The following is a 27,243-nucleotide window of genomic DNA, read 5'->3' on the forward strand; positions in this document are numbered from 1 at the left end:
GACAGTTCCATTATACTGCTGGAGAATGCAATTTTTACGCTTGGAAAGGGAAAGTAATTTTTTTCTCGCTATAAATTCAGTGCTGTTCGTGTTTCTGTTTTATTTTGCATTAACAGCAGTGGAAAATAGCTACATGACACGGATCATGTTTGTCAGATGAGCGAATGTGAAGGCAATTCGACTGCATGATGGACTGGAATAGGGCGCAACGTGCACACGAAAACTTTAATTATTACATGCTATTACGTTCACACGCGCGTATGCATCGGCCTCGAATTGAACATCGGATTTTGGTAATTAGAGACATCAAGCAAATCAACAAAGTTTTAAAGCGCTGATGAATTTGCTAATACCAAGCTCATAAGCTCTGATAATCTAATGCTATTAGATCACATAAAGGTGATAAAAGTGCGACTGTTGATCAACCACTGATTGGTCCAAATTTCGTATTAATAACTCCCACACATTTCACAATATTCCATCGTGCGTAACACTAATTTCATGGTAATCACGAACAATATAATGGTCCGTTATTGGACATTATAAATTATCCAGCTAACTCATTCTTGGTTGCCTGCGTTTCGCCCTCGTGTGCTAAGTTAGGCTCGTCAGTTGGGACTTAGCACACCACCCATATTGGTATTATAAATTTACTCATTCAGGACAAATATTTTAGGTTCCCTATGGGAATCAACATCTACATCAATCACGAACAAGCCGACCGTTGATGAGGTTAAAGTTGCGACAAAAATCTGTCATTTAACTTTTTCTGCGAACTTAAAAAAAACATTTCTATCTGTCATAGCATTGTCCAAGTTCCTGGAAATTCTGTTAGGTAAGAGGATTAATACGGCCTATTAAAGGTAGGTGTAGAGCACCGTCAATTAGGCTCGCGTGCTCTATACAGGAGCTTATATGCGCACATCCCAATACAGGTAGATGAGGTACAAGGTTTCACAAATATAATGACGATAATAACAACAACAAAATTCTGGCTTTTCAACCTGCTTCAGCCACAATGCCTCCTCCTTAACGGTTGACCTAAGTGTCTCTTCCCATTAGGTATCCTCGTTACGGCTGCAGAAAACAATTTGTGAAATAATTTAGCTTGGAACTTTGGCCGGTCAAGGAATCTTCGCTCTTCATAACATGTGTGCTGCGTGTCAGTATTTCTTCAAAAATATGATCACAATATAGCTGTTTTCGCAGGCGCAACGACGATTATATAGTTCAAAGCCATTTCTCTTCCCTGTATCAATCCACTGTAGATGTTCCAGATTTATTTCTACCTTGAATTTTTTACATATTTACTGAGCGAGTTGGTCATGTAGTCTGCGTCACGTGGCTGAAAAGTTGCATTCAGTATTGTGGCTTCAAATTCTCTCCCAGGAGCCCTAATAGTAGTTTTTCTTGCTCCTTCATTATCAAACCAGGCAAATACTCAGTCTGTAGTTTATTAACCTTTTGAGAGCTACGTATTTCCGGTTACATAAACAGTGTGTGCTGAATTATTTTCACACAACTTAGCCTCATTCTACATAAAGTCAGTTTAACACATTATCTATGCTCCTCTTGGTTCCAAACAATACTTGAGGAGCATCGTTTCAAATTTGTATCAAGTAAACAAATAATAATTTTACCAGAAGCTAAGAAAAGTTTTACTCTCTAATCAAATAAACATGTCAAACTTCTAAACGGCAATTTCTAGGTATTGAGCTTATGTTCCGGAATCAGTCATGGCTGAAATCATTTCCAAATACATGAAGGAGCCACTCTAATTATAAAAATTCACTTAATACGTTTTGAACGAATTCACGGAATAAAATACCTTTTGATACAACCACTTTTCACATAAATTTCGAACATTCATTTTTATTCCAGGGTAATTTTATTTATTGTTAAATACAGCACATCATGTACAGTAAATAAAGTTGTTATTAACACATAGTCGACTGTGGATGTGTTACAGCGTTGCGAGTAATGCTACTATTCACAGTCGTCATCGTCGTCGTCATGAGTAGGCCTAACTATAAAGCGTGATCGAAAAGGTCCTATTTGAGGGCGTTGTTGCAGCGGACATACAACATAGCGCGACTCCGATGCGGGTATATAAGCACGGACGTGTAGGCAAAGGGATTAGTGTTGTAGTCGTGCCATGCCGAGGTGCGTGCGTTAAATGCGGCCACGTGAACTATGGCGATGTTGTTGCCAAATGCGTCCAAACAGGACCAACGTGCTGTTATTCTGTTCTTGGCTGCCGGAGGACAAACACTGGTGAACATCGATCGGAGAATGATGAATATATATGGGGCAGCATGTCTCTCGGAAACCACCGTTGTGGAATGGTGCCTCAAGTTCCGTGCGGGTCGCGTTTCGACACAAGACGCCGGTAAAACTAGGATACCAGCCTCCTCCTTTACTGACAACAAGCAGGCGATCGATGAGGCGATTAGGGTACCTGCCCCATAGTTCTTATCTCTCCCCGTGCGATTATCATGCCTTCGGTTCCGTAAAAAAGGCGTTGAAGGGTCGACGTTTCCTGTCGGAAGAGGATGTGCATCAGGCAGTTACGGACTTCATCACGCAGCAGGACACAGTGTTTTATCACACGGGGATGAATGCCTCAGTGCTCACGCTGATTTTGCCTGATTGGCATCCCAATTATCTATTTTATTAATTTATTTCCTGCTTATAACTAATTAGTCTTTCGCTTCCTACCCCCGAGTATACACAAAAGATAACATTCGTCTTCCTCTGCCCTAAGCACGAATCTATTCAGAAAGTAAAAATCACTTTTGTCTGAGTTCCGATCTCATTCTTACGCTGCAGTTCTTATGTTCAACGCGAGGCGAGCCTTATAAACACCGCACTTGATGCGATATTTAGCATTATCATAATTTTATGTCCGGCTCCATGGCTAAATGCTTCGCGTGCTGGCCTTCGGTCACAGGGGTCCCGGGTTCGATTCCTGGCAGGGTCTGGAATTTTAACCATCATTGGTTAATTTCGCTGGCACGGGGCCTGGGTGTATGTGTCGTCTTCATCATCATTTCCTCCTCATCACGTAGCGCAGGTCGCCTACGGGTGTCAAATCAAAAGACCTGCATCTGGCGAGCCGAATTTGTCCTCGGACACTCCCGGCACTAAAAGCCATAAACCATTTCATTTCATCGTAATTTTATGGTAATATTATACCTTGCCTAAACTCTTATTATTGTTAGGAGACTATGGATGCCCAGGCGTGCTTAGTCTTAAATCAATTATCACCATCACCGCTATCCCGTGAGAGACGAACAGATAGTTATTCTCCATGCTTTACTAATTGCTAATGTCGTCTTGATACTCCTGTTCTTATCAGTACCTTGAAACCAGGAGCATGTTTACCTCCTGAGGAGATGTGGTTAGAGAATGTCATTGTCTGGTAACAATGTGGACTCTCCTTCGATTGTATAGTCGTCTGAGAAGTTTTGTGTAATTCAATGATGAAACACACACTTTCATAACTAATGTAGAAGTTCAGTTATTTCATTACGGCAATTACAAGTGTCTGTTAGTTTGGTGGGAGAACCAGACAGAATATAACAATGTTACATGACGATCAGTTAACGAGATGTGAGAAGGTTGACCGACAGGAAATTTGTAACCTGCTATAGGTGTGTTTAGATTGGGAGACAATGCACTCTTATATCTTAGAGTTCCACAATTACTCGGATGTAGTCAGTGGAAAAATATATACATTCAATAATATAAGCCTTAAAACTTAACTCTTGAACTGCCAAGTGCTTTTTCCTAAAGCACAGGCTATTTAATCTGGCATTGCACACACATTTAAAGAAATGTTTAGTCACTCTTATAAAGAGAAACCTTTGAATTGCATTTTACTCAGATAACCATATTCCGCATGCATGTGTAAGTATTAAGATAATTATTCCTTCATACAGAATAATATGTGTTTTCCACCAACAATACTTAAAATTATATATCTCAGAGCCTGTTTCGGTGTCTTTACCTTCTTCAGCTATTAATTACAATGTGCTTATTTAAGAAATTGTTGTATTTTTATGGAAACATACCTAAATGTTCCGAATATCACGGTATTTGAGGCCATATGATTAGTATTATTATTACTATAGAGTAGGGATTTCCAACTGGGGCCCGCGAGTGCTTTAAAATATTTTAAGAAATATGAAAAAATTTACAAAATATATCACATTTCTCTTTCAAAAATGTATTCATTTTTATGCCCTTTACGGACCCAACTGTATTCATTATTTTATAAGTATTCACTTGTGCTGAGTAGATAATTTTTTATTTAAAAAATAAAATCCAAACTTCGTCGGAAAATGAGCCCTCGTAAATGCCAGTGCTAGGTCTTAACCATTATAAAAATGGCTATGGGATCCTTGGCTGTTCTTGAACTCCATACCTACCTCACTGTGGACATTTTATGCAACGTAGCATGCAGAGTATACCGAAAAATACTTTAATTGTCACTGGTGTAAGAAGCGGTTTCAATTGTTCCTTCTTCTCTCAATGGTACACAGAGCTGCCCACTCGAGGACATTTTCAGGGAAGTACTCCTCGAAGTACATTGCTGGGATTTTAGGCTCTTACAACAGTATATCGTGGCGTCCAGGACAAAACCTCCTATGTGAAATATTTTAGCTTAGAACTTCGGCGGGTAAGGTTCTGTCATCTAAGGTGCAATACTGTGGACTATTGTCAAGGCATTCTCGCTATTCATAATGTATGTGCTGCGGGTCAGTATATCTCCAAAAATATTATCACATAGGAAGTTTCGCCCCGGCAACGACGATATCTTTGTTCCCTTCACAGTTATCCCACAGTTGTACTCTTTAAGTTTTGTTCTCAATACATTATTATTATTATTATTTTTATTATTATTATTTTCAGTTTGTCTTTCTGTGTTTTCCCTCTTTACTTTTAGTCATTTGTCAAATATGAATTCAAATGAACTGATATTTTTGTGTGTTTTCTTCAAAATTCAATTGTCCTGGATATAATAGCGTTAATTTTCAATTTCACTTTTATATGTAATTGTAAAATAGTATTTTAAGCAATTACAATTATTGAACCTTCATTTCAATTGAACTATGCATATTATTTCATACTGATATCTCTGTTCTATTTGCGGAATTTTACGAACATTGGCCTATTATTACAGTGCCAACCACGATCATGCCCAGGATTTTCAATATGGCTCTCCAGCCCTTACGAACTTGAAATCCCTGCTATAGAGCAAGTGAACCGAATTCGTAGCAAATTATTTCTTAATGTGAGAATTGAATGTTAAATAATATTTGTCTCTTGAGAAATGTCTTGAAGGAAAATGAAATTCTAAATTTTACTCAAGGTGTTAGAATCAATTAACGTCAGTTAAGCGGATATACAATGGATGGCCAAAGTAGCTACATAATTTTAATAATTGTAAATTTTGCGATGTTGACTCTGACCGTATAGTTCACTGATTCACTTTAACTAATGGTGGCTTAACGCACCCACCCGTACAAGTCCGATGGGACCTCCCAAAAACTCCAATTAAGTTCTCTGATGCGCCCTAACCTTGGATCATCCACTTTGTCCTTTCCTTTTCCCTGAATAAAGAAATAATATAATTTTAATATTGAAGTTGATCCTCATGCATGATTATATATTGCTTGATTTCCTCCCATTCTTTAATATTTCACATCGGGCGAGTTCGCCGTGTGGTTAGCGGCATGCAGCTGTGAGCTTGCATCCGCGGGATTGTGGATTCGAACCCCACTGTCGGCAGCCCTGAGGATGGTTTTCCGTGGTTTCACATTTTACGCCGGGCAAATGCTGGGGCTGTACCTTAATTAAAGCCACGGCCGCTTCCTTCCGACTCCTAGGCCTTTCCTATCCTATCGTCGCTATAAGACCTATCTGTGTCGGTGCAACGTAAACCAAATTTAAAAGAGAATATTTCACCGAAAATTACGACCGGAAAGGTGATTTTTACAGTTGCTTTGAATTTGTACTTAAACAGTAAGAGATTCCTGATTTTACAATAGGCTGGTGTGAAAATCGGAAACCACGGAAAGCCATCTTCAAGGCTGTTGACAGTGGGGTTCTAAATTTATGGCTGGTCAATCGCTCTTAGACGCAATGGAAAGGATCAAAGAAAACGTACGAATATTTGCTAAATACACCTTCATTGTAAATGGCCGATAAACTCTCACAACCAAAATAAGGTTGAATGTTATGAGTTTATTTCTCCTTCATGATAGAGAATAAGAATGTTCCATCAAGAAACTCGTCGTTCAATTCGCAGTGTTCCCACATCAGGCGAGAAATTTATCAGAGCCATCTACCCTATGCGCCTGATAAACCGCGTTACCCTAGGCGTTCAGTAACTTTAATTAACTGGTGCAATGACAGAGAAGTGAACCCCAGGCCATAAATAAATTACAACATCGGGGATTGCAATCAGCTTATGTTGATATTTCATTTTAGGAATTCGGGATATCTCTATCAACATACCAGTTTAATATCAGTATGTTTGAAGATTGATTGAAGAACTGCTTTATAGTTGCGTCTGTTCTGGAATGCATTGTATACTTGCTGCTTGTCAGAAAAGAAAGCTGCAATCGCTCATTGCGATATATTTGCTGGCGTTGAAACAATCTGAGCTCAATTTTCCTCAGGTAGATTCTATAGATCGTCCACATCTATGGGGACGTCCCCTAACAGATGTGGCAGCATATTCATTCCTTTGTTAAATTTTGTAGAGTGAATGTTACTCATCGAGGGGAAAACAGAGGGAAAACGATCTGTGAGGAGATACGGAGAAATTCCTGGCTTAAAGACCTGCGTGGCTGGTATGGACGAACTTTACATGTAACTAATCTCATGATTAGACCCGTATTGAATTTGCTATAATATTCTTACAATATTGTGATCTTTTATTTCACCTTTTCAATACAATTGGTTTTATGTAGTTAGATCATAATGCTACAACACTATTTTATAGGGGCATGTTTCACTTGAATTTCAAACATCCTCAGCCTGTATAATCATCTCAAGGTTAAGACCTGTCATATTTGATTTGCTTTGACAAACACAAGGAGTAGAACCACAACAGATAACAATCACCGTAATGTAACAAAGTCCACAAGGTTTTGTAGTAGCAGTCAAAGGGACGCACCATCATTCCAACATTATGAAAGAAACAAATCAACTCCTCAAGATTTTGGATTGACGTCCCTTTTGACTAAAACCCTCATAAATACAAACTAATACCAACGGAAAATCTGATCATACCAACAAGACTAGTTTGATGCAACTAACTAATTCAACATTTCACTGTTCAAAACTATGAAATTACAGTAGCAAGCTTCAAAATTAAAACTTGAAGCTGAATTCCAACGTATCCAAGATTTTAATCTTCGGACACCAATAAGTTTTAACTAGAATTACGACTCAAATTTTAACATTGAAGTCAAATTACAATTGTTTTTAATAAACTAGAACTTTGAGAAAACAATTTTTAGCCAAATTTTCAACATTTGAAGATGCTGTGTTTTGGACGTCAATATCTTTAGAATTAACGGTTATTCCAATTTTAGTATAGTCATTCATATTGTTAAACTATTAATGTGTTCAAAAATTCGTACGTTTATATTTTTTATTACTTAATTTTAGAATTATAATTAAGCACAAATTTGTCAAAGCAAATCAAATATGACAGGTCTTAACCTTGAGATGATTATACAGGCTGAGGATGCTTGAAATTCAAGCGAAACATGTCCCTATAAAATAATGTTTTAGCATTATGATCTAACAACATGAAACCAATTGTATTGAAAAGGTGGAATAAAAAATCACAATATTGTAAGCATATTATGGACGAACTTCCGTTGAAATCTTTCGAGCCGCCGTTTCACAAGTTATCATAATCAATTGGATCGTCAACCTTTGTAGGGAGATGGCGTCCTAAGAAGAAGAAGAAGAAGAAGTTTACTCGTAAGAGTAAGGCTTAAATCCATTCTTTAGACTGTTGTGTACCTCTAGTCCGGTTTCTACAACAATTCACCAACCCCGTGAAAACTCTCCAAATAAATTGTAATGCTAATTTGAACCACAAAACGTAGGTTTCATAACCCTCTACATTATGCCCTATCCCGTAAATATAACCATAAGTGTAGGAAATAGAAGAAAATAATAGTTTAGATATGAAATTACATTATTTATTTATTATTTTAAACTTTCTTGTAAAGATAAAATTAGATATGAAGTAATTTTTCATTCTCATTGTGAATATAATATTAGAATAGTTTAGATCAGGGGTTTTCAAATGGCGGCCCGCAGGCCGCATGTGGCCCGCGAAGCCATATAATGTGGCCCGCGAGAGCATTTTAATGAATAATGTGAAGAATAGTTCCAAAAGAATATTTTGTTGCTCCTTCAAAAATGTATTAAATTTTATACCCGGTATAGACCCAAATCTGAACCAATTTGATTGTTTTCGTCGTTTTTAAATATTCACTTGATTAGAATAGATTATTTGTGATTTATAAAAATTTTAAATGCAAATTTCAAATAATGATTGATTTTTAAGTCCCTATAACTAGTTTTGACGGTTTTACGTGCCAGTAAATCTACCGACACGAGGCCAACGAATTTGAGCACCTTCGGAACGACTTAACATGAAACCTGCCAAGCTGGCTTCAGAAGGCCAGAGCTCAATCATCTGAGCCACTCAGCCCGTCTCCGAATTTCACTCTTTTATGCCATTGCAAAATAATATTTTACCTAAGTAATTAAAATTATCAAAACTTTATCTCAATTGAATTATGCATATAATTTCATATTGGTACTTCTGTAGGCATACTATACGCAGAATTTTACGAAAATTGGCCTATTATTCAAGTGCGGCCCGCGAACATGACTAAGGTTTCCAATATGGCCCTCGAGCCGTTACAAATTGAAACCCCTGGTTTAGATATTAGGTTATTAGACTGATCTGAAACATTAAAAAATAAACACAAGTGAACAATTGCCACTGTAATTGGGATTAGAAATCCTTTATTGCGGAGTAAGTTAATAAATAAATTAATTAATTCACGGTACCCTCTTAACAGTAAGCTGACCCGTTTCTACTCCCAACTAGTGATTGTCCCACTGTAGAGCTAGGTAGCGAAGATACCATCTGCCTTTAGGAACATAGCGAAGTGCTACATCAGCTGCCGCTAAGTACCTAGACGTGCATCACGGTACGTAGTGTAAGGTCCTGGAACTACCTTTACTTAAAAATAAACATAAATTTTTTGAAATTTTGAAAGAAAATCAGCAATCCTATAAGAAAATATTATTTTTCACTGCTCTTTCAGATTTTAAAATTAAATATGTGTTCACTTAATGACATCTGTTCAAACGTTTTCTCACAATTTTCATTATCAGAAAATAGCTAATCAAAATATATACCGAGTGATTACAATTAAATGTTCCCTGCTCAATCCACTGTGGACAGGAATCAATAATACGCACACCAGAGTTGATACAAATAATATCCAGATTATGGGGAACAAGATTTGTGTAGTTCACCGATACCTGAAGGATAGGTGTCTTCAGCGATCGTTTTCACATGTGCCCATGTACAGGAAACCGTACCAAGATATGTATCAGGCATCCTCATGCAGATGCTAAGTGAAGTCGTATTCTATGCTTTCGGACTGTCCTGAACATACTTGGGCACCAATTCCTGACACTTTGTAGTGCGATGGCGATATGTCCACACAATTCATGCATGTTTTATGATGGGTGCTTCATTAGAACCGCTTATTCACTCCTCATGTCCTTGTCAATGATCATATTACGCTTCGTGTTCATGCGATTGTTTGTTGCCCACATAAATAGGTCAATGAGGAATAGTTTAACTGTAACCACCCGATACATAGATAATTAATACGATTTAAGATTTTCAGTTCGATTTTCCAGACCAGATCTCCATCAAGATAAGTTCGCGGAAGTAAAGAATTTCAATATTTTAAACTGTCAATATCAACGGGATTAATGGAAGAAACAAAGTAAACCTAGCTGAGTCGGTAAGGAGGATGCGCCTGGACCTGTTAAACAATAACAATATCCGATAACGACCAAGAGAGAGGAGATATTCGTTGTAATCATCATTTTCCCATGCAAAGGTGTAAAGGAAAATTAACCTTAAATGCAGCATACTCTATAGCTGGGCCCACATAGTTACCTATATCTGCGGCATATCAGCCTTTCATACGGGCTAAGTATTTAATAAAACATGTAAACTTAATGCAATTGAATTAAACTTCGACCCATTCCTAAGCTCGTGTTAACAATTCCAGCATTTAATACAGAACACGTCATTGCCAATAAATACGAGATTTCATAATCACCACAAAAATCATCAGTTTCTAACAAAAACTTCAACAAATGCACAATATAAACACAGAATAGTACTGCACAAATAGCAACTGATTAAGTTGCAAGAAAAATAAACTAGCAACGAAAACAATATTCAGAAAACAAACACGTAAATACATAAAGCAGCAACAACTAACACAGTACCACTCCGAATGTCACAAAAGCGACTGAGAGCAACCTAACACACGTGCGATAACTTCCTTAAATGTGGCATCGCTGTTATCGTTTCCATAGAAACATAGCACCTTCGAGCAGCGTTAGTCAACTTTTTCTCGCGGGTGGCGCTAAACGTCAGACTCCAACTCTCGTGGGCCCTAGTATAGGAGTGAGTAAATTCGTCGCGCAAACTTACACTCCTAGAGTGCGGTACGGTAAGGTTCACTTCCCTTTACTTGCAAGCTTAAAGAAATGAAGGCAATGGCATTTGTTCTGATTGACTGTATACCGATATGTGTCTGGGAGGCGTGACCAGTCTTTAACAGAAATAATGGATATGAAGAGCATTGTGAAATACGGGGTTTGGTTTCTTCAAATACGATATATATTCTTAAATTTTTCCACTGGTGTCAGGTTGGTCATTTTTCTGTACTTACCATTTATTCACTATTAACTATACGTAATGAGCACAATAAAATAAGTAGAGAGTTTATTTCGAGTGCAATGCGGTCCTGAACGTTAAATATTCAAAGTCATTTTTCATTCCAATTTGTAGGACTCTTTATCTTTCCTGTGAGTGGAGTCGAAGGTTGCATTATCTGTACCCCATCATGTCGTAAGAGGATACTAAGAGAGGAACAATCAAATAATCTGTACTTGCCCTTTCATCTTCTAAGTTCTAAAATATATCCATGATTTATAACGTAGCGGAGAATATGTTCTCGCGCGATTATTTTATAGAACACGTTATACTCAGTAATACTCTTCTTTTACTCCCTTTTCTAGAACCGTCACTGCTCGGATCCATTTTGTTGTGGACTAATTTTCTATACAATAGTGAAAACCGTACTAATATCCAATCGGTAGTTTTCATTTTTAGTCCATAAACACAGACACAGGTAATATGCGTATATGTTTTACGTAAGGTATTTCGCGAGCTTTAAATGCAAAAATTAAAATACATCGTTCTAATAGAAAAGGATGTACGAGAGTGTTTTATTCATTCATTCACCTCTCAGAGTTGTTTCATGAAGGTGAGGCATGTGTGAGAACATATGCTTGGGACGAGTTTCTGGTACATTTACACGAGCAGAGAGAACGGGCGCTCAAGAGTTAATACTGCCAACTCAGCACCCACTGGTCCAGGCATCGGCGTCATAATTCTTACTCTCTTTTTTATACGAAAACACTGGAAAAGGTTCTCATGTTCACTAAAAAGGATCTTTATTGCAGCTGAGGTCCTCTCCAAGTGAGGTCATTTAAAATAATTTATCGTACCACATAACCGTTTGTATGTCCATACCTTTCTTCAAGTGCGAACGTCATCTCAATCCTGGTTTACGTACGAATGATGTGCGCAACTGATTCACAGCAATATATAGGGTGTCCTTGAAAAGGGTCCAGTATTATTATAGGAGCAGCATGTAACCATCGAAGGAGTTATGTCCACTACCACGGCTATAAGAATAATGTTATTCGTTTTACGTCCCACTAACTACTTTTGAAGGATTTTGGAGAAGGCGAGGTACCGACATTTTGTCCCGCAGGAGTTTTTTTACGTGCCAGTAAATCTACTAACACGAGGCTGGCGTAATTGAGCATCTTTAAATACCACCGGACTGAGCCAGGATCGAACCTGCCAAGTTGGGGGTCAGGAGGCCAGCGCCTCAACCGTCTGAGCCACTCAGCACGACTACCAATGATGACGGTGTTCCAATAATTTACGATGAAACAAAAGACGGAATACGTTCCTACCTAAACATTGGTCTTAAACCTACCGGCGTGTTTCGTTATGGTTTTATTATGATGGAGCAGCGGCCCATTTTCATCGTAGAGTTAGGCAACACCTAGCACAGGTCTTCCATGAGGAATGGAATGGTCGGGGAAGTCCAGTATCTTGACCTGCACATTCGCCTGACCTTAACCCTTTAAATATATGGCTTTGGGGTTCTTGTAAAGACCATGGTGTATGTGGATGCGTTACGAGAACGCGTGTTCAATGCGTGTGATGCAATTCATTATCAGCCAGTAGTGTTCCAAGGAATGCTACGTAGGGTGGAAGGCTGCATTGCAATGGATGGTGGTCACATTGAGCGCATGTTGTGAAGAGTAGATCAAAGACGTAGTATTGGTAGCGGGTCGGAACTCTAAAGGTATTGGATTTCCCACCAATGTTTGTAGGACCCTTTTTTCTTCGTTCGTTGCATGCTAGCTCCTCTGTATATATTGGAACCATTTGAAGGCAACTCTGTATATACAATGACAGGTGTAGGTTTATCTTATTTATGCAAACGAGTGGCTTAAACGGTCGAGTCCTGACGTTAGTGATGGAATAATTTAACCTCCATCCGTTTTAATAATCGAATAAAATAATGGAATGAATTTCAGATATCATTCAGTTGTAGTAATAGTAAAATCGAATACTTTTAATTTTCGAATAACCTCCATCCGATTATTTAAATATTCGAATAAATAGTCGAATAAAATAATCGAATGTTTCAAATATCATTCAGTGGTATCGCACAGAATAATCGGATGCGTCATGATTACAGTGTTCGGTACAAGTGTGTCGTCGTATGGATAATCAATTGAAATAAGCGAATAGATAATCTCTAACGAAAAATAAAAATGCGCCTTTCTTACCAAATGTGAGTGCGTGATCCAGTATAAATACCTGTATTTAAATGAATGGCATCTGAACGTACGACCCATTCATACGTGTGGAATACGAGCTCTTATTATTTTCGGAAGGCTTATCAGACACTTCCTGTAAGGGAATGGAGATGGTTAATTTCCTTGTGATTGGATTGTTGACTTGATGACAACATTAAGATTACTTTGCATTCGATTATCCCATCACTACCTGGAGCCTTGAGGCAAAGTGGTAGGTTTGATCCCAAGCCACACTAGTGGTATTTGAAGGTGCTCAAATACGCCAGCCATGTGATAGTAGACTTACTGGTACGTAAAGAACTTCTGCCGGACAAAATTAAAGGCAACTCAGAGTCTCCGAAAACAGTAAAATGAATAATGTTATTCTCTTACCTAACCCTTGATCAATGGTGCAGGCGCAAATAACTACCGATTTTCATACGATAATAATCATATCCGAATCTTCTCAAATTTTGAAGTTGCTCCAGTATAAAGCAGCTACTGCAGCCTCGCAACACACTGCATCAAAATCTTCAGCCTGAATTTCCAAAGGGTGATATGGGAAATGGTACAGATGATAAAGGTCATAAAAAAATTGTATTCACAGGTAACATTTTGTGTAAACAATCCGTCCACGCAGTCTGCGATAGGTCTGAGCATGACAATCACTCAGAGGTGGTGAGAGTCGAACCGGACGGGTGAAGCCAATTACCTGAACAACTATTCAAAAAGCCGTGTTCACGCCTCCTTTCCACACTACTCCTCCTAGGCGCTCACTGGACCAGGAAACCAACAAGCTTCACGTAATCACACTGGCATATACCAAACTCCGTGCACGGAGTATAGCTGAATTATTTTTTAAAGGATGGCCCTTGATCCTTAATATTAATATCATTATAATATTACTATAGACATGATATAGGATTTTGGGATATCAATTCAGTAATACGTGGTTGCCAGCCATTAAGGATTTGCGTAAGTATTTCGTTTCGGTGTTTTCCAAATTCGTTCGTTCCTCATCACCAGATGTTTAATTCCAGGCTTACATCTATGTAATACTTTCATATGTGTGTTCTGTTGTTATGAGACTCCCTCCTGGACTGATTCTGATGGTTGCGTTAGCTTCCGCTTCGAAATCGAGCACTGTACCGCGTCCGGTGAGTCATCTGGAGACGAATGAACGTACCACTTCCACTTATATACTTCTTCTGCTTCCACCGCTTTTCCCACAACTATGGGGTCGCGGGTGCGAACCGTGTCTCACACACATATATATGTATGTATGTATGTATGTATGTATGTATGTATGTATGTAAATAAATAAATAAATAAATAAATAAATAAATAAATAAATAAATAAATTTGGCCATGTTTTACGGCGAGATGCCCTTCCTGACGCTAACACTATATGGAGGGATGTAATTACTATTGCATGTTTCTGTGGTGGTTGGTAGTGTAGTGGGTTGTCTGAACATGAACCGGAAAGTGTTGGGACAAACACAAACACGCAGTCCCTGGGCCAGAAGAATTGAAATGAAATGAAATGGCGTATGGCTTTTAGTGCCGGGAGTGTCCGAGGACAAATTCGGCTCGCCAGGTGCAGGTCTTTTGACTTGACACCCGTAGGCGACCTGTGCGTCGTGATGAGGATGAAATGATGATGAAGACGACACATACACCTAGCCCCGTGACAGCGAAATTAATCAATGATGGTTAAAATTGCCGACCCTGCCGGGAATCGAACCCGGACCCCTGTGACTAAAGGCCAGCACGGTAACCACAGAGCCGGACGCCAGAAGAATTAATCAGACGCGATTAAAATCCCCGGGAATCGTACCCGGGACCCTCTGAACCGAAAGACTCAATGCTGACCATTCAGCTAATGAATCGGGCACCACATCCACTTCTATTATAACGTCTAAATTCAAACCTAATTCCTTAAGAAGCCTTTCTCGTGAACACTCGAGATTTTCTTCTGATGACGCAGAGCAAAGTTCTATGCGAAATGTAAAGAATTTCACCTTGTCTTCTTGACACGGCATAAGCCCAAAAGCCTATGTCTGTGAGTACGGGCCGCGAAAGCATCAATGGCAACATTAGAATATTACTATTATGCAAAAGAAACTTCTTTGGGTATAGAACCGCCTCCTGTTCGACGGCAAGTAGCAGCTGAAACTAAGAAACTAAAACAAAGCTTTGCCACATTCCTGCATTCCATTCTCCTTCCCTTCGCATGCGGCTCACTTGTTCGTTCGTTCAGACCGCTGTGTTCTGTTGTACGTAACTCAGATGTGAGAGGTTTGGCAACTCCAAGCAACTACAGCCGGCCAACAGGCTTATCTCCATGCCAGCCGCAGAGGACCCGCCACGTTTCCATGGCAACCATAGCCCTTACTCTCTTCTCCACACCCACGAACCTCCTCTAAGAACTGTCAGAACTCATATTTCAATATTACGACTATATACCAGATCATATCCTATTAAGCGAAATCCATACTGGTCGTGATTTGGATTGTCTTACTGCTTGGTGGCCGTAAAGAGGTTCTCGATTCTCCGTTTCCTGTTTCAGTTTCTTAGCTTCAGGTGATACTTGCCGTCGAACAGGGGCGGTGGTATGCTACAGATAATAATAATAATAATAATAATAATAATAATAATAATAATAATAATAATAATAATAATAATAATAATAATAATAATAATAATAATAATAATAATAATAATAATAATAATAATAATAATATTTATAATGTGCAACTGTTATTGTTTGTGTCGTCAGTCTATAGACTGCCTTCATTACCGTCTAGTTTAGAACACGTAACATTTTTTGTTTCATCACGTTAATGTTAACACTGGAAAGACTCTGGGTATCTGACAGTGAAGAAGGGCTTCTTAACTACGCACTTTATTAACTGCGTGTAGAGGGACGCAATGGAGAACCTTCCTGTGGGGCTATTCATAGGAGAAGGAAGAGAGAGTTTTCTTTTCTCCTTCCATTTTAGTCCCCTTTCATCCGTCGCATTTGCTTTTATCCCTGAGTCAGCTGCTCTTTAAAGTGGACCGGAGAGGACTTGTACGAGTGGAAGAGGCTCAGGCGAGAATGTTTCTGCCTCTTCGCTATTCATTCAGCTGCGCTGTGATTGCATCAGCGAATCTTCGACAATAGACGTGCGTCGATATCGGCGACAGAGATGCGTGCGTACGCACTCCTCCAATCTCTAGCGCTTAAATGTATACAAAACTGATCGCCCCAGATTGTCTGATATTATGTTTTAGTTAACAAATGAGACTAAATTCGCCCATGTTATTTATTTATTTATTTATTTGTTGATTTATTTATTTATTTATTTATTTATTTATTTATTTATTTATTTATTTATTTATTTATTTATTTATTTATTTATTTATTTATTTATTGACTCGTTTCTTCATTAATTTCAATGTTGTTTAGGTCTTCACTGATTTCTTTTAGCCAATTAATGTGATTTATCATTTATTTATTTATTTTCGTGTTTATTTTATTTATTAATTTTCTGTCCTACGGGCATTTGTGTTATTTTCGTTCATTTAGACACCATTCCTCTTTGTGACTGAGAGTGTTGTAAATAAGAAGTGAGGCAAATGCTCTGTTAAACGACTTGCTATAAAAATGCACATTTATATTTTTATTAATTAAAATTAATGATGTAAGTATACAAAGATTTTCTCATTATGTATGTGAAGGATGATATCTTCAATTATTTGTTTAGTACGAAGAAATGCAGCACCAGGTGTAAGAAATGTAGTGGTTATCTTCCCGTTTGCTAAAACACCAATCAATTGTATTTTTTTTCTATTCGTTGCCTACTCTCGCACCGAAAATGATCACAAATAAATAAGTTACAGGGACAACATTTTTAATTTTGTATTTTAAATTACTTTACAGGAATCTAAAAGTATATAAGATATAGTAAATGTGTAAATAAAAGTATCAATACATTTTTACTTATCTCGACAATGCATAATTACTTTGATCCAATCAAATCAGTTCTTTTATTTATGTTGAAGACATTCCTAAGCAAAGGAGGGGTTCCTATACTAAGGAAAACGTAAAATTATGCAGTTTCCTCAATCATGCCGAAATTTGAAGGCCTAAAGGGCCTGGAAAGGTTTCAAATTGTGAGTTTTGTATAGATCTAAAAAGTAAAAAACAAATTCTGAAATCTACTTCCGGTCTAAATGCACTTCCGGAGAAACAGCCTAAAATCGCGTGTTTCTTTACTCGTTTACTTTTTGATTCAAATCCTAGCCAAATTAACTTATTTACACAATTCCTTCAGTAATGTGTTCCTTGTTTTCTTACCCTCAGGCGTTCTTTTGATTTTTTGAAAAATGTCCACACCGAATGTATTTTAAGTAAGTGCTTAAGTGAAACAATGCATTGACTTACATTAGCGCTCGTAGTGGTGCTTAAGTGAAACAATGCATTGACTCAAATTAGCGCTCGTAGTGGTAGAAAAGCCAGACTGCTAATTTAATCGATCGGATAACGATGGTTAAGAAAAGGATAGCAATTTTTAGGAATAAATAAAGAATATATTCTCATTCCTTGTTATATTTTATTTGCCTAAAATTTGTAGCTCATATCTCTGGGATATTTTCAACATTGACCTGCTTGCCTGATGGGCTAGAACTGTGGGTTTTTTGAAAGATTTGGAAACAAAACATGAACTCCTGGCATGATAAGTGATTGAATATAATCGTCGTGATTCTTATTCAAAATGTTTCATGTATGGTATTTTACTGGTTCCGGTCATTCCCTACTTCACTCACCAGACTCCTTTCCTGATTAATCTACTCGGCCCAATATCACACGTGTCAGCAAAGATTGAGAACACTATAGTAAATTTATAGAATAATTGTCCAAAGCTGTTAAGAACACAGGAAATACCGAGTGAGTTGGCCGCGTGGTTAGGAGCGCGTAGCTGTGAGCTTGCATTCGGAATATAATGGTTTCGAACCCTACTTTCGGCAGCCCTGAAGGCGGATTTGTGTTTTATCCCATTTTCACACCAGGCAAATGCTGGGGTTGTACGTTAATTAAGGCCTCCACCGCTTCTTTCCCACTTCTAGACCTTTCTTCTTCGACCGTCCCCAAAGGACCTACCTGTGTCGGTGCGACGCACGTTAAGCAACTTGTGAAAAATGAGTTGTAACATGGAAATAAAATAAATGCAAGACATTTTCTTCTTCTACATTTGAGGAATGCGCCCTGAAAGTTTGGCCTACCTTATTTTTAATGGTAGTGTTACTAGCTTTACGTACCGATAACTAGTTTCTTTACGGTTTTCGGAAACGCCGAGGTGCCAGAATTTGTCCTGCAGGAGTTGTTTTACGTGCCAGTAAATCTACTAATATTAGACTGATGTGTTTGAGCACCTTCAAATATCACCGGACTGAACCAGGGTCGAACCTGCCAATTTCGGTTCAAGCGCCTCAAGCGTCTGAGCCACTCAGCCCAGCCTTCTGCTTTTACACGCTGTATAATGAATTCCATGCTCGGATCCACAGTGCGGACAAAACTAACAGAAATTTTCAGTGAATAACACGGCACTGAGTACTGCTACACCCCTGAAAGGTAAATCTGGCTCGCAATAAGCTTATTCGTGTTTGAAAATAACCACGGCCCATTTAAATCTCAGAGATTCCATTACATAGCGCAAGTGGTTAATTGCAGTAGCCTAGTTATTTGCTGTCCTATTTACCACTATATTAGCTAAACCGGGAGAAAATATACCAACAGCAAAACCGCAGCGTTTACCACAATGTGCAAACGATAACTACTCCTTGTATGAGTGTATGAGGGGAGAGTAAACGTGATAATGAGCAAGTAAACAGTGCAAACCGCTCCACTAATTAACCAAAACACCATTACTATGAGCAGAGAAGAATGATGGTGGTTACTCCCTTTAAAATACGAACCACTTTACATATCTCTGGTGATGGAATTGTAGACATGATATACTGTAAGCTTTTGGCCTTAGGCCGTGTCAAGAAGAGAAGCCGAAGTTCCTTACTCTTTGCAGAGAACTTTGCTTTGCGTACTCAGAAGAAAATCTCCACTGTTCAAGAACAAGACTTCGCCAATAATGAAGGTTTCAATTTAACCCGGGAGTATTGGCGCGTGGTCTTTTGTGACCTGGCGCAAATTTGATTTGTTCGACTGCGCCTTCTTTTTGGTTCCTTTTGGCCTACTAGGGACCACGGGCCTCGTCTTAACTCTTAGCTTAATTCTTCTGCGTTTTCTTGGCCAGGTACTTTTTCATTTTCTAGCTGTGTGCCTGCCTCCTTCCATCCGTCCACTTAGGTTCGGTGGTCGCTATACTCTTATTGCTTGAGGGACAGTGGGAAGACCTGTAAAATGGCGTGTCGGTACTGAAATCGGTTCTCTGTCGTCTCTAATGGTGTATGTAGTTCCTCTAGGTCTGATTTTTGAGGTGATCTACTTCGTCTTGGAAGCCTTTCCTCTACTTCTCACTGTGAAGATTCCGTTCGTGAGCCTGCAGGGTTTCAGGCGGCTCATGCGCCCGTAGAAAGTCAGTCACCTTTTCCTCATACATGTGTCTATGTCTTCCTAATTGCGCTTATTTTTAAAATTGGAGACCTTGCAGTCGCGTATACTAAGGGCTACCAAGGCTATCGGTGAAGGCTTCTGAGAGCAAGGCATCGGAGACTGATATTGCAGTCCAAGCGATGTGTCCCCCTCCCCTCACGTCACCTCGCGCGGCATGCTGCTGAATGTCCGATTGGTGCGGGGACCGGGGGGCGGGGGGATTTGTGGGCTAGGCTTCGCTCCGTCAGATCGCCACTACTAACTAACAACCATGCGTTCCTCTTCGTATATACTACCTCACCTCATACTTAATAATATAGATAACATAGTGCTGGCATTTTACTCCTGTTTACTTCTACATCCTTGCAGGAAGTCACTGCAGGACTGCTGTTATAGGAGTAATATAGTTTTCTTTTTATAGGTAATTTTGCTAAAATGAAATGCAATCATTCAGGTTTAGTGTTCTCTTTTGTTGTCTGGAATCTCTCGAAGAAAGTCATAAACCACTGAGCGATGTGTAAGACAGCTGGTAATGCTATAAAATTCAAAATTTTAACTTAATAATAATAATAATAATAATAATAATAATAATAATAATAATAATAATAATGGCACATGGCATCTATATAGGCTTGGTGGTGACCTAATGGGGATGAAATGAATGCCAAAGACGTCATAAACCCTCACTCCCCAAGCCAGAGGAATTAAATGTACGAGAGGGTTGATTCTGAAAATTGAACCGGGGCCATCGCCCCATACGCAAGCATTTTATCCATTTAGCCTCAAAGCCGGACTTTAATTTGCTAAACCTTAGGCTAGTATCTCCACTGATCAGGTGTTGAGTATTGACAGTAGCAAAGGGCAGGACACTCGCTTGTGAAATAGCCTTGACAACACAGCAGGCTTCTCCATTGGCTGTTGTCTACAGCTCAAAACGCTTAAGGCTTGGCGTTCACTAAACCAACCATTGAAAATTGGGTAACCTAAGTCTAGTGGTAGGCGGCGCCTTGATCGGAGCATACGCCACTGAGTCATTGGCTGCCACATACCTCTTCCCCCATTTCTTGCCTTTTGTCTGTGGTCAGGGGTATTGTAGTGAAGGGTGTTCATTCTTAAAAAGACGGATTATTGTCAAGCGGTGAAATAAAGTGACTCGTACAACGCGGCGCTACCAGTCCCGTTCGTCGGAAGTACACCAGTAGCAGTGTTGAGTGCATCCAGTGAGTTATTTGTGTAATCATGTTAGGAATTCCTTCAGCCAATCCGTTATTGCCCAAATGAGTTAAATGAAGATTATGAGCCTAGGGTGTTTATGGAAGAGGAAATACTTTCAGTGAGATTGAGGATGAATATTAGAAGTAGCAGACTCTAACAGTGATACGGGACAGAGCGCTAATGAAGAAGTAGCGATGTTAGTGATGATGATTTATCTCTTTTTCAACGGTTTTGGAACAAAGGAAAGAATGATGTTACAAAATGGGCAAAAATTCCTCCTCCTATAAACTTACGTACTTGAGTCCACAACACAGTCGCTCACTTACTGGGAGTGACACTCGTAGCAAACAATGCATCATCGCCTGAAGAAACATGGAGTATTCTTTTTCACGAATGATAATATGTTGAAACTAACTGTAAACTGTACGGACCTGGAAAATTAAAGAGTCAAAGAAAATTATAGTCGCAAACGAGTTACTTATCATGATATGGATTGTCATGAAGAGGTTAATTTATTCCGGTAGCGTAATTGCTGTGTAAGAAAACCGCCACACCATCCAGAGATATAATGAAGAAATAGCATTGCGAAGATAGCAGAATATAAGCCTGTCAGTGAAATTCAGCAAGATAAGGTGTCTAATAAAGATTTTATGTCAGTGTACTGGTGACATGTTTTTACTTTAATAGCATTCATAGGAATAGAAGCTAATTAGTATTGGGCATAACACAAATTTTTAAAAAATACCATGAAATTGACTTAGTAAACCCAATACATCAATATATGATGCATAAAAACTACTAATTTTGTTACGAGCTACTACAACTAAAATATTTTCATTCTTCCCCTGAAGGGGGAGGTGGGCCTTTTAGACGGTGACGCCGTCTCTCAGGCCGGGAGATTTGTTACGTTGAAGGAGATGTACGGAAAAGATGACGGAGTTGGCGGCCGTGGGCTATACTAGGAACTGTCCCAGCATTCGCCTTAGTACAGGAGAATGGAAAACCGCACAAAACCATTCTCAGGATAGCCGACGGTTGGGGTCAGCCGTCAGGTACAGCCCTGCCCCGTATCCCTAATGCAGAGGCGTAGAGCCACGGTAGAGCCGTGACCACCCCTCCTCTGCTCGGTTGGCCGGTCGGAACGCAGAGCTGTTGGACCACGGACCAGCCGTGGCCACTTGAGGGCCGAGACCCTCTCTGCGTCTACCTACCACGAACGCCAACTTTCCAAGGTTTAAGATTGTTTTAATGTTGGGTTAGAGTAAGTGGTACACTCAACTCGTCAGCAGATGGCTCTCTGTACTTTCCAGCGACTCTTTCGTTGCACCTAATTTTTATTTTATTATTTTTATTTCCATTTATTTCTTACAACAAATTCGTCCCTGATTCATCTGATGAAATTGCTGTTAGTTTGCAATGCACGTACGGTGTAACAAGAAACATCTTAATTGGACCTTACATGGTGTCGTCGAATTTCTCTTGTAATGCTAGCTCTGTGCTAGCGTAGAGAGAACCATCTGCTGGCGAATCGATCAATCAATCAATCAATCAATGATCTCTGCACGGTTAGTGGCTATCGGGTGAGGAGAGTGTTATTGTTTCACGCACGTCCACAATTAATTCATGAAATCATCTATTCAATAATTCATGCAGTCATTCACTCATTACATTCAGTCATAATCTACGTTGTAATTGTATGATTGCTTTATAAGACTTGCAACACAAAAATAAGCAATAAATAAGCTTAGGAAGGGGGAAGATGTATGCTGTCCTAACCATATAACACTGATAACGTCTATGATAAAATACATTGTATGTAGTGTAGTAACAGTCAAATAATAATTTATTGTAAGAAGGAGAATGCAATGTATGTATCGAATTCAATGACCTGTAAAACAAGCATGCTCCTTCCAGAGTAATAATGTAATTACGATTTATTTGGTTAGGTAACCCAGTCATTCTTGTTTCTATGAAAATATCTTCATATTAATGAAAAAGCCGGTAATGTGCAATAACCAAAACGTACAACACGAAACACAGAGTAATGCAAAGCCTGCAATGTGCAATAACCAAAACGTACAAGATCAAACACAGAGTAATGCAAAGCCTGCAATGTGCAATAACCAAAACGTACAAGATCAAACACAGAGTAATGCAAAGCCTGCAATGTGCAATAACCAAAACGTACAAGATCAAACACAGAGTAATGCAAAGCCTGCAATGTGCAATAACCAAAACGTACAAGATCAAACACAGAGTAATGCAAAGCCTGCAATGTGCAATAACCAAAACGTACAAGATCAAACACAGAGTAATGCAAAGCCTGCAATATGCAATAACCAAAACGTACAAGATCAAACACAGAGTAATGCAAAGCCTGCAATGTGCAATAACCAAAACGTACAAGATCAAACACAGAGTAATGCAAAGCCTGCAATGTGCAATAACCAAAACGTACAAGATCAAACACAGAGTAATGCAGAGCCTGCAATATGCAATAACCAAAACGTACAAGATCAAACACAGAGTAATGCAAAGCCTGCAATGTGCAATAACCAAAACGTACAAGATCAAACACAGAGTAATGCAAAGCCTGCAATGTGCAATAACCAAAACGTACAAGATCAAACACAGAGTAATGCAAAGCCTGCAATGTGCAATAACCAAAACGTACAAGATCAAACACAGAGTAATGCAAAGCCTGCAATGTGCAATAACCAAAACGTACAAGATCAAACACAGAGTAATGCAAAGCCTGCAATGTGCAATAACCAAAACGTACAAGATCAAACACAGAGTAATGCAAAGCCTGCAATGTGCAATAACCAAAACGTACAAGATCAAACACAGAGTAATGCAAAGCCTGCAATGTGCAATAACCAAAACGTACAAGATCAAACACAGAGTAATGCAGAGCCTGGAATGTGCAATAACCAAAACGTACAACACGAAACATAGAGTAATGCAGAGCCTGCAATGTGCAATAACCAAAACGTACAACACGAAACACGGAGGTTAACGCATCAACCCTCAGACGATACACGTGCACTATTATCAAAGTGAGTTCTGTCAGTGTACTGAATAGTACGTAACAAATGCAGAACTGTTCCCTTACAGGTAATGTTCAAAGTGTCGACAGCCATGATTACGGTATCGTTGGCTTCCGGCACGTTAACGAATTCCTGCGGGACAAAATTTCGACACCCCGCAATACACGTGCAAAGCTAAGTGGGGCAATTAACTAAACGAAATGCAATTACCCTGAACAACCTGCCTTTAAAATGGGGATGTTAAAACTGAGGGGAAATCAGATTGATCAGCCCCATCTTCAGGTTATTGTAAATAACTTTTATGGTACCATTTTAATTTCAGATTCCCAGGCCGGTTAGTCAAAATCTATGGATTACTGTGTCACGTCGTCCAGTATGAAACATTTTTAAGAATGTTCAACAAATAGAAAACATAAATAAGAATAAAATATGATGTATTCGAAGAACTGACTGAGCATAGTTCTTATCTTTGAGCCAATAGTGAAAACTTTCAAATGCAGTGTGCTTTGACAGTTTAACTAACCCTATCAAAATTAATTAAGTTTCGTCTACTGTGGATCTTCTGCTTTGATATTTATCACACCCTTCATACTGATTATTAAATTCCCTACTTGTGTGTTGAGTTTCATTACTAAAACGAGAAGTCAACGTGGAACAAATTGAGAATATCTTTAAGTGGGGAAATTTAGAAATAAAGCAACACATTTACTGAACATGACATAATGTTGATTCAAATCGTCACGGTGTACTTTTAAAGTACTACAATATTAGCGGTATTCTGAAATTTGTCCTTTAAGAAACAATACCTTTTATTGTGGTAAATAATTTATTAATGCAATCAGTTCTGAAGTAATACTTCCTGTTTGGGTGTATCTAAAAGAAAAACGGCCGAGAGGATTCGCCGTAGGGACCACACGGCACCTCGTGATCTGCATGTCTTTGGGCTGAGCAACGGTCGTTTGGGGGGTCAAGACCTTCGGGGCTGTTGTGCCATGAATTTTGGTTTGGTTTCGTTTCGTTTCGTTTGGTTTTGGGTGTATCTACAGCTATACTGGTTTGTTGTCCGTTATGGCATTTTTGATGGTGGCAAGTAATCTTTACGAGAAGTTGATAAGTTTATTATTAATCAGGAATAAAAAGAGCCTAATCTATTTTATAGAACACATTCCATGAGTTACATTTATGAATTCGAAACAAAATTTTAATACTATTTTACAAACAAACTATTTAATAACGCTAAGTTTAATTTGAAAATGTGTTGAGAGTTTATGTTTCAAAAAATTTTATTTTACTATTTTTATTGAGTTAAATCTGATATTAATTACAAGTATCTTGTTCAAATATGTGAAATAACCAACAGTCCATTGTTTCACGAGGCGGTAACGTTTAGTTCTTTAAACATGATTAGATTCCAAAAGGATGCCAGAAATTTCATATGCTTGTAATTGCATATCCAATTAGGTCTATTGTACTATAAATGTCGTCTTGGTCACTAATACCCACTTGATGGGTCCGTATTAAATATTCCTCCAATAAGCGACGTATTCTGCCTCCCTCCAAGGCATGTATGACAGACTGAAGTAGCTGATATGAACTTCTCGTTGACCGTGCCCAGGGCACTGAACATTATTGCTAGTCGCATGGAACAGAACAGGAACGACCGTGCTGCTTTTTTCTTCTTATGATACAGCAGAGCAACGCAAGCAGAATGGAATTCAATAGCGATGTTGAAGCTTTCTGGGTCAAGGATTGGCTCTTTTAAAATCAAAAACGAATAAATAGCAAACTAGTACGATGGACGTATTGGACTGGTTTTTACCAGTAGGGTAGATATCATGAACGTATGAGAAACTACTATATTTTAGACATACGTTTATTTGTAGAATAATTTAAAATCCTGACAAAGCCAGTTATTTTAAAACATTAGGAATATTGATACGTATAATTACAGAAATAAATCGTTTCAGTTCACGTGCATTCCAAAAATATCGCCTTTTCTTCCCGGGGTTTCTCAGCACTCCACTTGTGTATTAAGAGATAGAAATTCCATGTGTTTGTTCGATGGTTAATGTAAAACCAAGCATTGGAATTATACCTGACTAATAATGTGGATATATTAGCAGCACCATTAACAGAAGTAGTCAATTTCTTGCCTTTCTGTAACGCTAATTTTGCATTTACAATGTTGCTGTAATGTAGCACACAGTGAGTGAAATTTTACATTTACATCGTTTAACTATTACGAGGTTCCAAAACCGAGGTATGTTCAGTTAATTTCACTTTGCACATCGCAATGTCTGTGGTTCGTCCGGCCAGCGTCACGCAATACATTAATTTATCATGCTAATATTCCATTTAACTTCTCACGAATACCTGTCTTCATGAGACGATAAAATTGAGTAAAATATGCATAAACTCAGATTTCAATAGTAAATATTGTCAGTAATGTTCCGCTTTTGTGGTTTGGAGGAAATGCGTTAGCTATCTGTCTAGTTGGGTTGTCTTCGACTGACAGCTCTGTTAGGGGAAATAAATTAGGCTCATTGATTCTCATGTTTATCGAGTGGAGAATTCGACTGCTAAATCCTCCTCGATAGTGCTGTTTATGCTGCTCTAGCAACCTAAGAAGCTTTGCTATCTGTATCAACATTGTTGGCATAATTAAAAAGGACTTTTTGTGGTACATCAAATGACCTCAGTCTTCAGAGCAACCCGGAGAATTCCTAACTTAAAAACTAAATCCAAGTTTGGTCCATTCGGAAGGACATGGGTTCGATATCCTTCAAGAAGTCGAGAAATTTGGATAACAATCTTGCACTACTGCAGAGGTTTAATCAGTGAGATTCGTTCATCTTACACCAAAGATAAGCAGCAGGTGAATTTATTCTCAGGCCGGCCTTAGAGCAAACCACGATACATTACTTAAATCTGAATGTAGAAACCTTTACCTTCCGCTCTTCCAGATAGCTTCACTTCTCACCTCTGGATTCGTGGTTAAAATCCCGGTCACTGCATGTGAGATTTGCGCTGGACAAAGCGGAGGCGGGAGAGGGTTTTCTCCGGGTACTCCGGTTTTCTCTGTCATCTTTAATTCCAGCAACACATTCCAGTACCATTTAATTTCATCTGTCAGGTCATTAA

The sequence above is a fragment of the Anabrus simplex genome, chromosome 9, assembly GCF_040414725.1.
Source record: "Anabrus simplex isolate iqAnaSimp1 chromosome 9, ASM4041472v1, whole genome shotgun sequence".
NCBI classification, from domain to species: Eukaryota; Metazoa; Arthropoda; class Insecta; order Orthoptera; family Tettigoniidae; genus Anabrus; species Anabrus simplex.